The sequence below is a fragment of the Anabrus simplex genome, chromosome 11 (assembly GCF_040414725.1).
Source record: "Anabrus simplex isolate iqAnaSimp1 chromosome 11, ASM4041472v1, whole genome shotgun sequence".
Classification (NCBI taxonomy): Eukaryota; Metazoa; Arthropoda; class Insecta; order Orthoptera; family Tettigoniidae; genus Anabrus; species Anabrus simplex.
Window position 1 is genome coordinate 75,437,382 of NC_090275.1, and position 12,240 is coordinate 75,449,621.

Genomic DNA, 12,240 nt, shown 5'->3' on the forward strand with positions numbered 1-12,240 from the left:
CGGTGTAATTTCTGTGTTAACTTGCTTTATATTATTTTGAAAGGATATGAAGGTTATATTTTTTTTTGAGTTTCATTTTTAAGGCATTCTGCACTACCTATAATATTTTGTTTCAGATGTAAGCATTTTTGTAAAACCTGTCCCGACCCGTTAAACTGCCATTCTGTCCTTTCCACGGCCATTACCACGCTCCCGTCTCCTGCTCCACTACACTCAGTGGCTGGCTTAGATGAAATGCCATGGATATCTGCACGCCGCTGGCCCCTCAATCTCTTTACATGCCTGTGCCCTTAAAAGAAACATGATGGTCCAACACAATTCTGCCGCCTAGCTTTAATGTTTCAGTGCCCCCGCAGCCGCGCGGCGCCGTGCAGTAACTGGGGAGGGGGATGGGCCCCCTCCTCTCCAGCGAGGACGACATGTGCACGGCGAGCCGGAGCTCTCCTCCCGGCCAAGGCTGATGTGCGGCGCACGACCTGCTACTTGCCCGCAGCCTGTATATGTTCACCGCGGGCGCGGCGTGCTTCAACACCTCTGCTCCCCTCATAGTGCGGGCGAGCGGTATCTCAGGGTACTTAAGGGGTCCGAGCGGCCTCCTTTTGGACGCAAGCTGCAACGGCCGGTCCGGCCATCCAACTTCATCAACATCAACTACATGGACAGTTACTATAAGAGATAACTACACTTGGGAATTCAACAGCAATATTTGGTGGACATTGCAAATTTTTCCTTCACTTTTAAGTATTAAAAGCTTATCTTCAGAAATTCAACTTCTATAAACATAAAGACTTTACTTCACCTGCAACAACAAAATTTTGGAACCGACTTAAGAAATTTCTCAAATACTTCTGCAAGTTATCTTAATCTCAACATCAAAACTTGGAACTTATTTTCAAACAAAAGTTTATGTTCTTCTGTGTTACCCCTTGGAGGAACTTTTGGGGGGGAGGTCTGTACCGGGCGGTACACCTCTACACCGTTTATTTAAAAGTTGCGCCAGTTGAAACTCCTCTTCTGGAGGAAGGTTGAACTTTATCTACTCTATTAATTCTCTACTTTCTCAGAAGATGTCACCACGTGGAAAATTTTGAGTTTTTGAACTGTGTCACTTTTGATGTGTTTTTGTTTCGCTTGAAGTAAGAAGTGTGAACTTTCTCTTCTAGAGGACACTACTGAAGATCAACAATAGTGCACCCTAGTGCGGAGTCAAAGAACTATTTTGTTGGAGAAATTTTTATTTCAAAAGTTTGTTTCTTGTTAAATTTCTTTCTGTTATGGTTTAAGTTGGCTGTTTACCCCTCTTTTTCCCCTTGTTTTAGATTTATCCAATCCCGAATTTCTTTTAGTAATTTCTGACCAATCTGGTGTATTTTCCCCCAACTTGTATCTGTTGCGGGGTCCTATCCAATAAAAACATTGTGGGCGGGTGTTTTCTTTCCCCTAACGCCTAGAAACTTCCGCGAGAGTATTTAAACTGCTGATTTTTGGGTCTCTGGGCCACTTCTGTTCCCTCTTTCAGTGTGTTAAGTACCTAGCAGGAGGCGGGAGGCCCCTCTTTCTTCGGCAGCGGTCAACAATAAGGTAATGGCCGATTAATAAATTCTTTCTTTTCTTGCTCAGCAGTTTAACTCTCGGGGCGGGTGCGAAGCGTTCCACCATGTAACCTTTTCCTAAAATATAACTAGTCTTTTCTTCTATTCTCTTGAAAAGCTACATACTGGGATAGAGAGTGCTAACCCTCTCGAGCTCCCACTCATAATGTTTTGAGGTGAACTTATTGTTTCTCAACCTATTCTTCCGTAATGTAATGTAAATTGCTATTAAGTCACCTCTGTAGTATGGGATTAGCCCTTGTAATAACGGCCTAGTGCCAAGGTAGGTTTTAAAATCAAAGTGTATTAGGAGTGCAAGTTCGCCTCCTCTCAAATTGTTTTAGAGGTCATTTAATTAACCTGCTTTTCATTTAATAGACCTCAGTAGATTGGGTATTTTACCCCTGGGTTTGTGTCCGTTGTGGACAACTTGAAGGTGGAGTTTGGTGTGGCCTGGGAGAGGCTTAAATTAAAGAGCGGGTGGCTCTTTTGGAAACGGAGTGTTGTGTGCCTCGAGGAGGCTTAACTGTGTAATTTGGAGCAAGTGCTCCAGGGTTTGATTGGGGTCTTCTGCCCCTTTGTTAAAATTTGTATATCGGAAAGTTGGGCTAGTTGCTCAAGAATTGTGAACTCTGGGCTCGAAGCCCAAACTCTGTAACCCCTGTAATTGTACTTTTCAAATTGTGTTTTGGCTACTAAGTACCTGTTCTTTGTTATTACTTAATATTGAAAAGAAAATATAACCTCGTTAAATTTTACATTAACTTTGATTCCGTAGTTTGAAAACCCATTCACGCCCGCACCTTCTTACACCTCTACCTACCGCTAAAACACGGTAACACATATATTTATGTTCCCTCTGCAGACATGCCGGGAATTTTGAACTGACCTAGAGGTGGTAAATGAGTGTTATTATATCAGGTGAGTATTTAGCAGGTTTGTAATTTAAAACAGAACAAATTGCCTGCCTCCTGTGAGGATTGAACTCACGACCCCTGGTTTACAAGACCAGTGCTCTGCCACTGAGCTAAAGAGGCGTGCTGAAGTGGCTGCTTTCTATACAGAAAACATATCACAACTTTCCATGTAATCGCAATTGCTGCCTAGCGATCAAACGTCGTTATCAGTTAATTGTGGTAGGATGTATGTGGTAAAAATAACCTCACAAAATGAGTTATCATGGTACATTAATATCTGATAAAGTACGGCATTACCTCTATATGAATCTTAATGATGTACTGGTCAGTATGATTAGCCGCCACCATCGGAGGCCCGGGTTCGATTCCCGGTTCTGCGATTTAGGAAAAGGTTAAATCATTTAGGAAAAGGCTAGGAAAGCAACAGATAGGGAATCTGCCACCTGGGCGACTGCCCCAAATGCAGATCAGTAGTGATTGATTGATTGATTGATTGATTGATTGATTGATTGATTGATTGATTGATTGATTGATTGATTGATTGATTGATTGATTGATTGATTGATTGATTGATTGATTGATTGATTGTAATTTGAAAAAAAAGAATCGAAACAACCGCTAATCATTTGACCTCCCGTGGCTGAGTGGGCCCCGTTCCAGCCCTCGTGCTACTTTTGAAATTTCGCGGCAGAGCCGGCTTGGAGGGGGGGGGGGGTGGCAGCTAATCACACTAACAACTTCACCACATAGTTGGATATCATTAAATGTTTATTCCTCGAAACTTATCACAGGATCAGTACCTTTAATAAAAACAATATTGAACTTTTTTTGAAATACTACAACCATATGCATTGGTAGTACGAGACAACTTATAAATGTCCAACCACAGGTCATCTTCTGATCCGACAGTATCATATGGTCGTCGAGAAATATTATTATTCTGTCTTTCTTAATCCGTTTACCTCCACGGTTGGTTTTTCTCTCGGACTCAGAGAAGGTTCCTACCTCTAGCAACTCAAGGACAGTGACCTGGAATGTCGACTTTGGGTCTGATTATAAAACTGGGGAAGAGGAGAAGTACCTTTACCAGGCGGCCTCATCTTGTCCGCCAAACTTAACAGGGCCCTTGTAGAGAATGGGAAGTTTGGAAAGGATAGGCAAGGAAGGGGCCGTGGCCTTATGTTAGGCGCCACCTCGGCATTTGAATGGAAAATAAGTGGAAACCACCGAAAATCACTTCGAGGATGGCTGTAGCGGGAATCGAAACCCGTCTACTCAGTTGACTTTCCGAGGCTTAATGGACCCCGTTCCAGGCCTCGTGCCACGTTTCAAATTTCGTGGAGACCTGGGAATCGAACTCGGACCTCCTGAGGTGGCAACTAGTCTCGCTAATCATTACACCTTAGAGGCGGACGTGAGCTAGTTATAACATGTAAATAAGAGATTACGTTGTTATAGCGTCCTACTACTACGGATCTAGTATGGCCAAGAATGGTTGCCATAGTTACAATGATGTCGGGAGAAAGAAGAAGCTAATTCGAAATTGCCCCCAGCACGGAAATAAATTATACTCGTTAACAGAGTACCAATTTGTGCTTCCCGTATAGCCGACCGTGTGGCCTAACGGATAAGGCGTCGGATGCGAAGATTGCGGGTTCGAATCCTGTCGCGGTCGATTATTTAGTGTCATCAATATATATACCATTGAGTATAGCGTAGCAGGTGAGGCTGCCTGGGTAAGGCACTCTCTTAAGCTGTATGACACGATCCTTGAGGCGGTAGAGGTGGAATCCCTCCCTGAGTTCGCGGGAATAACCAACCCTGGAGTCCGACCCTTTGGCTGAACGGTCAGTGTACTGGCCTTTGGTTCAGAGGTCCCGGGTTCGATTCACGGCTGGGTTAGGGATTTTAACCTTAACCGGTTGATTCCTACGGCACGGGGACTGGGTGTATGTGTTGTGTTCATCACCATTTCATCCCCATCACGATACGCAAGTCGCCTGCGGAAGTCAAGTAGAATGACCTGCACATGGCGAGCCCAACCCGTTCTGGGATATACCGGCACTAAAAGCCATCCGACATTTCATTACCAACCCTGGAGGGTAAGCGGATTAAGAAAATATCAATCAATCATTTAGTGCTGTCGCCTAAGTGACTGATTCCTTACCTATCGTCTTATGTTATAACTATTGAAACGAATGGGGAAATTTACTGAACAATGTAACGGTTCAAATCCCGTTACAAGATGATATCTGTATGATTATTACTATTATTATTATTATTATTATTATTATTATTATTATTATTATTATTATTATTATTATGTAAGTATTATTATTTCATCTGTGAGATTACTATTATTCTGTAATAATTATTATTCAATTCCATTACGCAAAGCTTGTCGCTTGCGTATTTGTAATTGAGTGTATGCATATATAGCCTACGTATATGTAGATTAACATTAAATACCTGTACAGTGAGAGTTTCGATATATCAGATGTTAAGTGTGACATCCTTACATTGTCCAATATTGCTGGCATTTCTGCCAAGTCATCGCCACGTCATGGCTACGTCATCGTGAGCTTTTGGCAATGCGTTCAGAGAGTCGGCCGCCCCAGGGGATTTCACCATTACATGCAACAGTTTGAGGCGTTGTGGGAGTATGGCATTGTTATTTCTGGAGATTACGTAGCTGTGTCAACCAACGTCTATAAAAGGTGGATGCATATTGTAGCGTCAGTCGTTAGTTAAACGGAAGCAGAACAGTGAAGAAGTCTACGAGATGAAGAGGCCTCAGTCGGTCAGTCAACGAGTGTGAACGAGAGATGGAGAAGACTCAGTGAGCCAATAATCGTTGGTCATTGAGAGAGTGAGGCCAAAATTGGTCCGTCACTTAGTTGAAGACACGGACGCAAGGGCTTACCATGGAGTCAGAGAGGGCAACCCTGGACCTGCCAAGAGGTAATACCATATTGACTTACAAAGAAGTCAGATGATATGGAGAAGAAGCAGTCACAAGGATGTATCACCAAGTTAGGCGTGACACATCTACAGTAAACACCACATCAAAGGAATACGTCGTAATTACACTAAAAGTGTTGAAGGTACAGTCAAGTGAGTCAGTGAGGGAAATATTTCGTATAAATTGTTAAATGTCCGGTCAAGAAGAATTCAAATTCATGCCTAGTTTCTTTCAGTTGCAATGTCATAATTTCATATTCTCATCTGTTTTATCGCAACAAGACTCAATATTTTTTGATATATTATTTATAGAATATATATATTGTTCTATCAAACGAATTCATAGTTTTATTTCATTGACAGTAAAATATCTTAACCTCAAAATTAATGGGGAAACAGAACGCCAATCTCCTTTTCCCAGAACTTATATGGTATGTTGTCAAAAGTAAGCTTATTACCCCACACCCTAGAGATAGTCAAGAGTCTCATTCTACTATTGCTGCACTGAGTGGCAGCTGGCGCCCTTCAAATAACGTATGTGTAAGTAAGCAGGTAACAAGTAAGTGTGAGTACAAGGTCCGACGAGTGTGTATTTTATTTAATGAATGTTAATTTTCATAATTTCCATTTTAAATGCAGATATTTCATATTTTTCAAGTTAAATGCAGTTTTATAATATTTTTAAATTTAGTCAAAGAGTTAGGAAAGTCACAATTTGGCTCCGCAACGTGGTGCACGAATAAATTCAGAATTTGGTCTGAATGACAGCATATCATAGGTTCATTTTGGGAGGAGTATGCACAATTTAAGCTAACGGAAATTATTACCGGTAAATGTAAGGAGTGTAAGTTTGTGATATATATTTTTATTTTGGAGATATGTCAAAGGAATTGAAGAGGGTAATTAATTTGAGATCGCGTACTATCACTAGTGAACCAAAGATGGACAAGGAAGACAGTAACAAGTCATGTGACGACGAGGTTCTAAGAACATCCAAGGTGAAGTTGAAAATAGGGAGCAGGTGAAAACGATGGAAGTTTCTGAGGTAATTCAGGAAAGAACAGAATTTGAGAAGCACACTGAAACTCAAAAAGAAATCGTGGGGGGGATGAACCAAGATGTTGTTAATTTGTTCATGGTCAAAATAACCGGGTTCTATGAAAATAAAAAAAAGAGATGAAAGAGATGAAAGAATTATTTATTAATTGTAATGTAGATAGGAATAAACACATGAAAGAATTACTCGAAAATAGGAGTAAACAAATGGGAGAATTAATTTGTAGGAATGGCAATAATAATAATAAAGAGATGGAAGAAATTATTAGTAGTAGTATCGAAAATAGGAATAAACAGATGAAAGAAGTGATTGGTCGCTGTAGTAATAAAATCGAGCAAATGATTGGTATTAGTAATGAAAATAAGAAACAAATGGAAGAATTAATTGGCAGTAATAAGGAAAATTTTAATGTGACCATTAATAAAATAGATTCTAAGATATTAGAGATAAACAATCAAACATCTAAATTAGAATCTAAGTTAGAAAATAAGCTAAACAAAGAGTGTGTCGAAATTGAAGGTGAAATGAAGTTGAATCGGGGCGATCTTCATACTCAGATTGAGCATGTCAAAGGAACACGTACAGACAAGATCGTACTGTTAAGTAATAATAGTTCTAGGAATCGGGAAGAAATTCATGAGGTAGTCGAGGAAAGATTGGACAAGATTTGCAATACAGTTGGGGAAGATACGAGGGAACAAGTTAGCAGTATTGAACAAATTGAAAGCAAGCTTGTGGAGGTCACTGAACTACGGAACGAACAGGAAATGCTATCACAGCAGGTGAGAGAGAGAGAGGAAGAATTGCAGGAAGACGTGAGAATAGTGGAAGAGAATTCTGAGAGAGCAGCGGAAGAAGAAGAAGAAGAAGAAGTTGTGAACTTCCAGGTAGTGATACGGCAGGAATTTGAATTTGCAAGTGAGTCGGCGGGTGAGGTGATAGTAGCGAGTGGTTTGTTCAGTAGGGATCGTGATTTAACCGGGTTTTCTGGAAAACAGTTCAGTACTACAGAATTTGTGAAAATAGTTGAGAAAAGATTTGCAAGTAAGTCGAGGAATAACATTAATGTATGGGAATATGTGTTGAAGATTTTGTCTAATGTTTTTATTGGTGAAAGTAAAATGTGGTTTCGAGTGTACTGGGATAATATGTCTAATTTAGAAGAGATTAAAGTGTTCATTGATAGGCTTTGGGAGGAATGTGTGGAAGGACGCGCACGCGAGAGAGAGCGCATGATATCTGGGGAAAGTAGTATAGTAGAGAGAGGGGGGGAAAATGTTAGCCGTGTCTCAGAGAAGAGGTAGTGATCATGATCCGCAGAGGATTAATAGTTGTGTCGATGGTGATAGAGGTCAGAGGAGTAACAAGAGAGAATCGGAAGATGGGAGGCGTATGTATTTGAGTTGTGGGAGAGAAGGTCAGAGGAGTAATCAGAGAGAATCGGAAGATGGGAGGCGTACGGATTTGAGTTATCGGAGAGACTATGATAGTCTTAATATGAATGTTATCCAGGTGTCGTTATCGAGCCAGAGTATCTCAGATTCACAGGGAATAGGGTAAATTAAGTGGACAGGCTGAAGGTAGTAGATGAACAGGTATGTAGTGTAAGTAGTTATGTAGTGAAAGTAGATATAAGACTATAGTGTGATTGTGACCTAAGTAATGTTAAGTGGGATATTTAAGTAATGACGTAGTCATAGATAATGAAGTAATTAATGGTAGCAGTAAGTTAGACGTAAGAAGTGTTCTGTTAAGTGATGTAAGTACATATAATACTGAGAATATACTGTAAGTAAGTAAGTAAGTAGTGAGGTAGTAACTCCGATGATGGAAATTGTAATATGAAGAATGTAAGTGAAGGTACTATTAGATATTATAACAGCCGTTGTGTAAGTCACAGAGAGTAAAGAAGATGATAGCGGTACCAATCACGATAGAAGATAATTGTAAGTTTCAGCATGCCTTGTTGTACCAAAGCTTGTGTATTCAGTTGTTTTAGGAGCTAACTTGGTTGCAAATCATGGAAGTAGAATAGACTTTGATTTAGGTAGTGTGTGTTTGTCCTGGGGGAAAACTAGCAAACAAGTATGTGTGAATTATGAAGGGTCTGAGGTAAGTGTTGATAACGTGTGTTCTGGTAAAGGTATTAGGGAGGTAAGTGAAGGTGTTCCTAGTGGGAGGAAATATGTTAGTGTGTGTTACGTGTCTATAACGACCAGTATCCGAGGGATAGTCGGTATGAGGCAGTGACGTGAGGTAATTTGAGTGAATTACAGGAGGAGTAACTGTGTTCGATGTTAGGTAAGCATCGAGAGGTATTTAGTGGTAAGTGAGGAAGAACACGTATATGAACATAAATGTGTAGTACATGACCATTCATCATTGTGGGAGGTAAGTATCCCATTCAACTTAAAAATGCTAGTGAAGTCTAAGAACAAATAAACATTATACTGGATTACGGAATAATTGAACCATCTTGCAGACATAGTATTGATTCTTTTAATTATTGTTGCCAAGTAGGATGTGATTTCTTGAGATATGTAAGTTTACAAGGGCAAAATTGATTCAGTTTGAGTGACAGAGTGCTACTCAGAGTTCCATTTCATCATCTGCAGAGGCGGGAAATATGTCTAAGTTATTTTTGTATCAGGGGTATTTCACTATTGTGAACCGTATCGGGGAGTCTGCATATTCATTAAAGATCAGGAAGGGGATATTGTCGGTATTTATAGTATTATATATGTAAAGAAGTACTTCACGTGAGATTTGTTGAGATAATAAGATGATTAATTTGTGTGAGAAACTGGCAAAATGAAAACTAACATATGTGAATTTGCGTGTAAACCAAGTGTCGTATTGGTGTATTGGAAGAATAAGTGCTACATTGTCATGTGCTGTGTGGCAAAAGCGGAGAACAGGACATTGGACAGCTATCTACGATAACAATATGCGAGAAAAGTTCTCATATGTGATATTTCACAAAAAGTTTTGATATGTTAAAAAAAGGAAGAATGTAGTGTAATCATTTAAAATTATTTGTATGTGTTAAATTGAGTGCTGTACGCTTGTGATTTGTATGAGAGAAAAAGAGAATGGGACACTGAACAGTTATCTACGATGGCAATGTGCGAGAAAAATTCTCACATTGTGACATTTTATAAAATGTATGGATGTTAAAAAAGAAAATTATTGTTGTATACTCATTTAAAGTGTTTATCTGTGTCAGTATTATATATATAATTTTGTTCATAAATCAATCGATTCTTTGTTCTTCGATTTATTTATGAGGGAGGCGAATTGTAACGGTTCAAAGCCAGTTGCAAGATGATATCTGTATGATTATTATTATTATTATTATTATTATTATTATTATTATTATTATTATTATTATTATTATTATTATTATGTCAGTATTATTATTTCATCTGTGAGATTACTATTATTTTGTTATAATTATTATTCAATTCCATTACGCAAAGCTTGTCGCTTGCGTATTTGTAATTGAGTGTATGCATATATAGCCTACGTATTTGTGGATTAACATTAAATACCTGTACAGTGAGAGTTTCGATATATCAGATGTTAAGTGTGACATCCTTACATTGTCCAATATTGCTGGCATTTCTGCCAAGTCATCGCCACGTCATGGCTACGTCATCGTGAGCTTTTGGCAATGCGTTCAGAGAGTCGGCCGCCCCAGGGGATTTCACCATTACATGCAACAGTTTGAGGCGTTGTGGGAGTATGGCATTGTTATTTCTGGAAATTACGTAGCTGTGTCAACCAACGTCTATAAAAGGTGGATGCATATTGTAGCGTCAGTCGTTAGTTAAACGGAAGCAGAACAGTGAAGAAGTCTACGAGATGAAGAGGCCTCAGTCGGTCAGTCAACGAGATGAACGAGAGATGGAGAAGACTCAGTGAGCCATTAATCGTTGGTCATTGAGAGAGTGAGGCCAAAATTGGTCCGTCACTTAGTTGAAGACACGGACGCAAGGGCTTACCATGGAGTCAGAGAGGGCAACCCTGGACCTGCCAAGAGGTAATACCATATTGACTTACAAAGAAGTCAGATGATATGGAGAAGAAGCAGTCACAAGGATGTATCACCAAGTTAGGCGTGACACATCTACAGTAAACACCACATCAAAGGAATACGTCGTAATTACACTAAAAGTGTTGAAGGTACAGTCAAGTGAACCAGTGAGGGAAATATTTCGTATAAATTGTTAAATGTCCGGTCAAGAAGAATTCAAATTCATGCCTAGTTTCTTTCAGTTGCATGTCATAATTTCATATTCTCATCTGTTTTATCGCAACAAGACTCACTATTTTTTGATATATTATTTAAAGAATATATATAGGGCCCGGATTTTTAAAAAATGCATATGCGCATATGCAATTGCATATTTTGACATATTTTGAGGGTTAGTGCATATTCTAGACGTAACAGCATATTCCGGTATATAATGTATGAATTTAAGGACAATTACAAGAACTACTAAAATAAATCTGTTTTGTAGATCCCATGCTAGTTGCCTATTTTATGTGCATCCCTCGCTAGTTGGTATTTTCGACTGTCTGTGTAAGGGCACTTTACTTTCACAACTAACAATGGCAACAGATAGCTTAGGTGTGGGTAGGCAGGCTGGACTTCCCTGAATTCCTTTCTCTACCACAGCAGATAATAATCTCAGGGGGCTGGGCACTTGGTCAGGACAGAAGTATCTTCAGTTCACTAGTTACGTTCCATTTTAATGCCATGCATTTCATTTCTAAAAGTGTTAGTTTTTAAAAAATGCCTAAGGAAAAGAGCAGCAAAAGAGATTTACTAAATCAGTGGGTGTCGGGTAATAGGGACTATTCAACAGATGGTGTCATCGTGTACTGTCAAGTTTGCTCAAAGGAAGTGAAATGTGAAAAGAAATTTCAGCTTGAACAGTATTCAAAAACAACTGCACATGTTAAAGCAAATGAGGAGAAGAACAGCACACCACAACAAGTACTTCTTACACAGGTAAAGCCCAAGTCCTGTAGTCTTAATACATTTTCAAATAATCTTTGCAGGGCTTTCGTATGCAGCAACATTCCATGGAATAAATTAAACAATCCAGTTCTGCGATCATTTCTCGAGAAATATTGTGTAAATCAAAAAATACCAGATGAATCAACTCTTAGGAAAAATTACCTACCTCCGCTATATGAATCTACCCTGGAATTGATCCGTTCTGATATCGGAAGTAACTGTGTCTGGATATCGGTGGATGAGACAACGGATTCGTGTGGCCGTTACATAGCAAATTTCGTGTTTGGTAAATTACATCCAGACGAACCCGGTAAGCCACATCTTCTTGCTTGTAAAGTACTAGAGAAAACCAACCATAGCACAATAGCAAGATTTGTAAATGATTCTCTGCGACTATTGTGGCCATCTGAAATTGAGAATAATTGTTGTAAAGTGCTTGTACTGCTCACAGATGCAGCTTCGTATATGTTGAAAGCAGCAAAGGCCCTCCAAGTATTTTATCCAAAACTCATACACGTAACCTGTTTAGCGCACGGATTACACCGCATTGCAGAAGAAATACGCGCACAGTTTCCAGCTGTTAACAATTTAATTGGATGTGGGAAGAAACTGTTTCTGAAAGCACCAGCTCGTGTCCAGTTCTACAAAGATTGTCTACCTGAAGTTCCTTTGCCACCTGAACCTGTC

General features: G+C 39.5%; 1 non-coding gene across 1 annotated transcript; it reads right to left on the minus strand.

The window, feature by feature from the left end:
• Positions 1 to 2,557: 2,557 nt before the first annotated feature.
• On the minus strand, positions 2,558 to 2,629 carry TRNAT-UGU (transfer RNA threonine (anticodon UGU)). The gene has a single exon. It is a non-coding gene; the product is annotated as a tRNA-Thr (tRNA).
• Between the last annotated feature and the right edge of the window lie 9,611 nt (positions 2,630 to 12,240).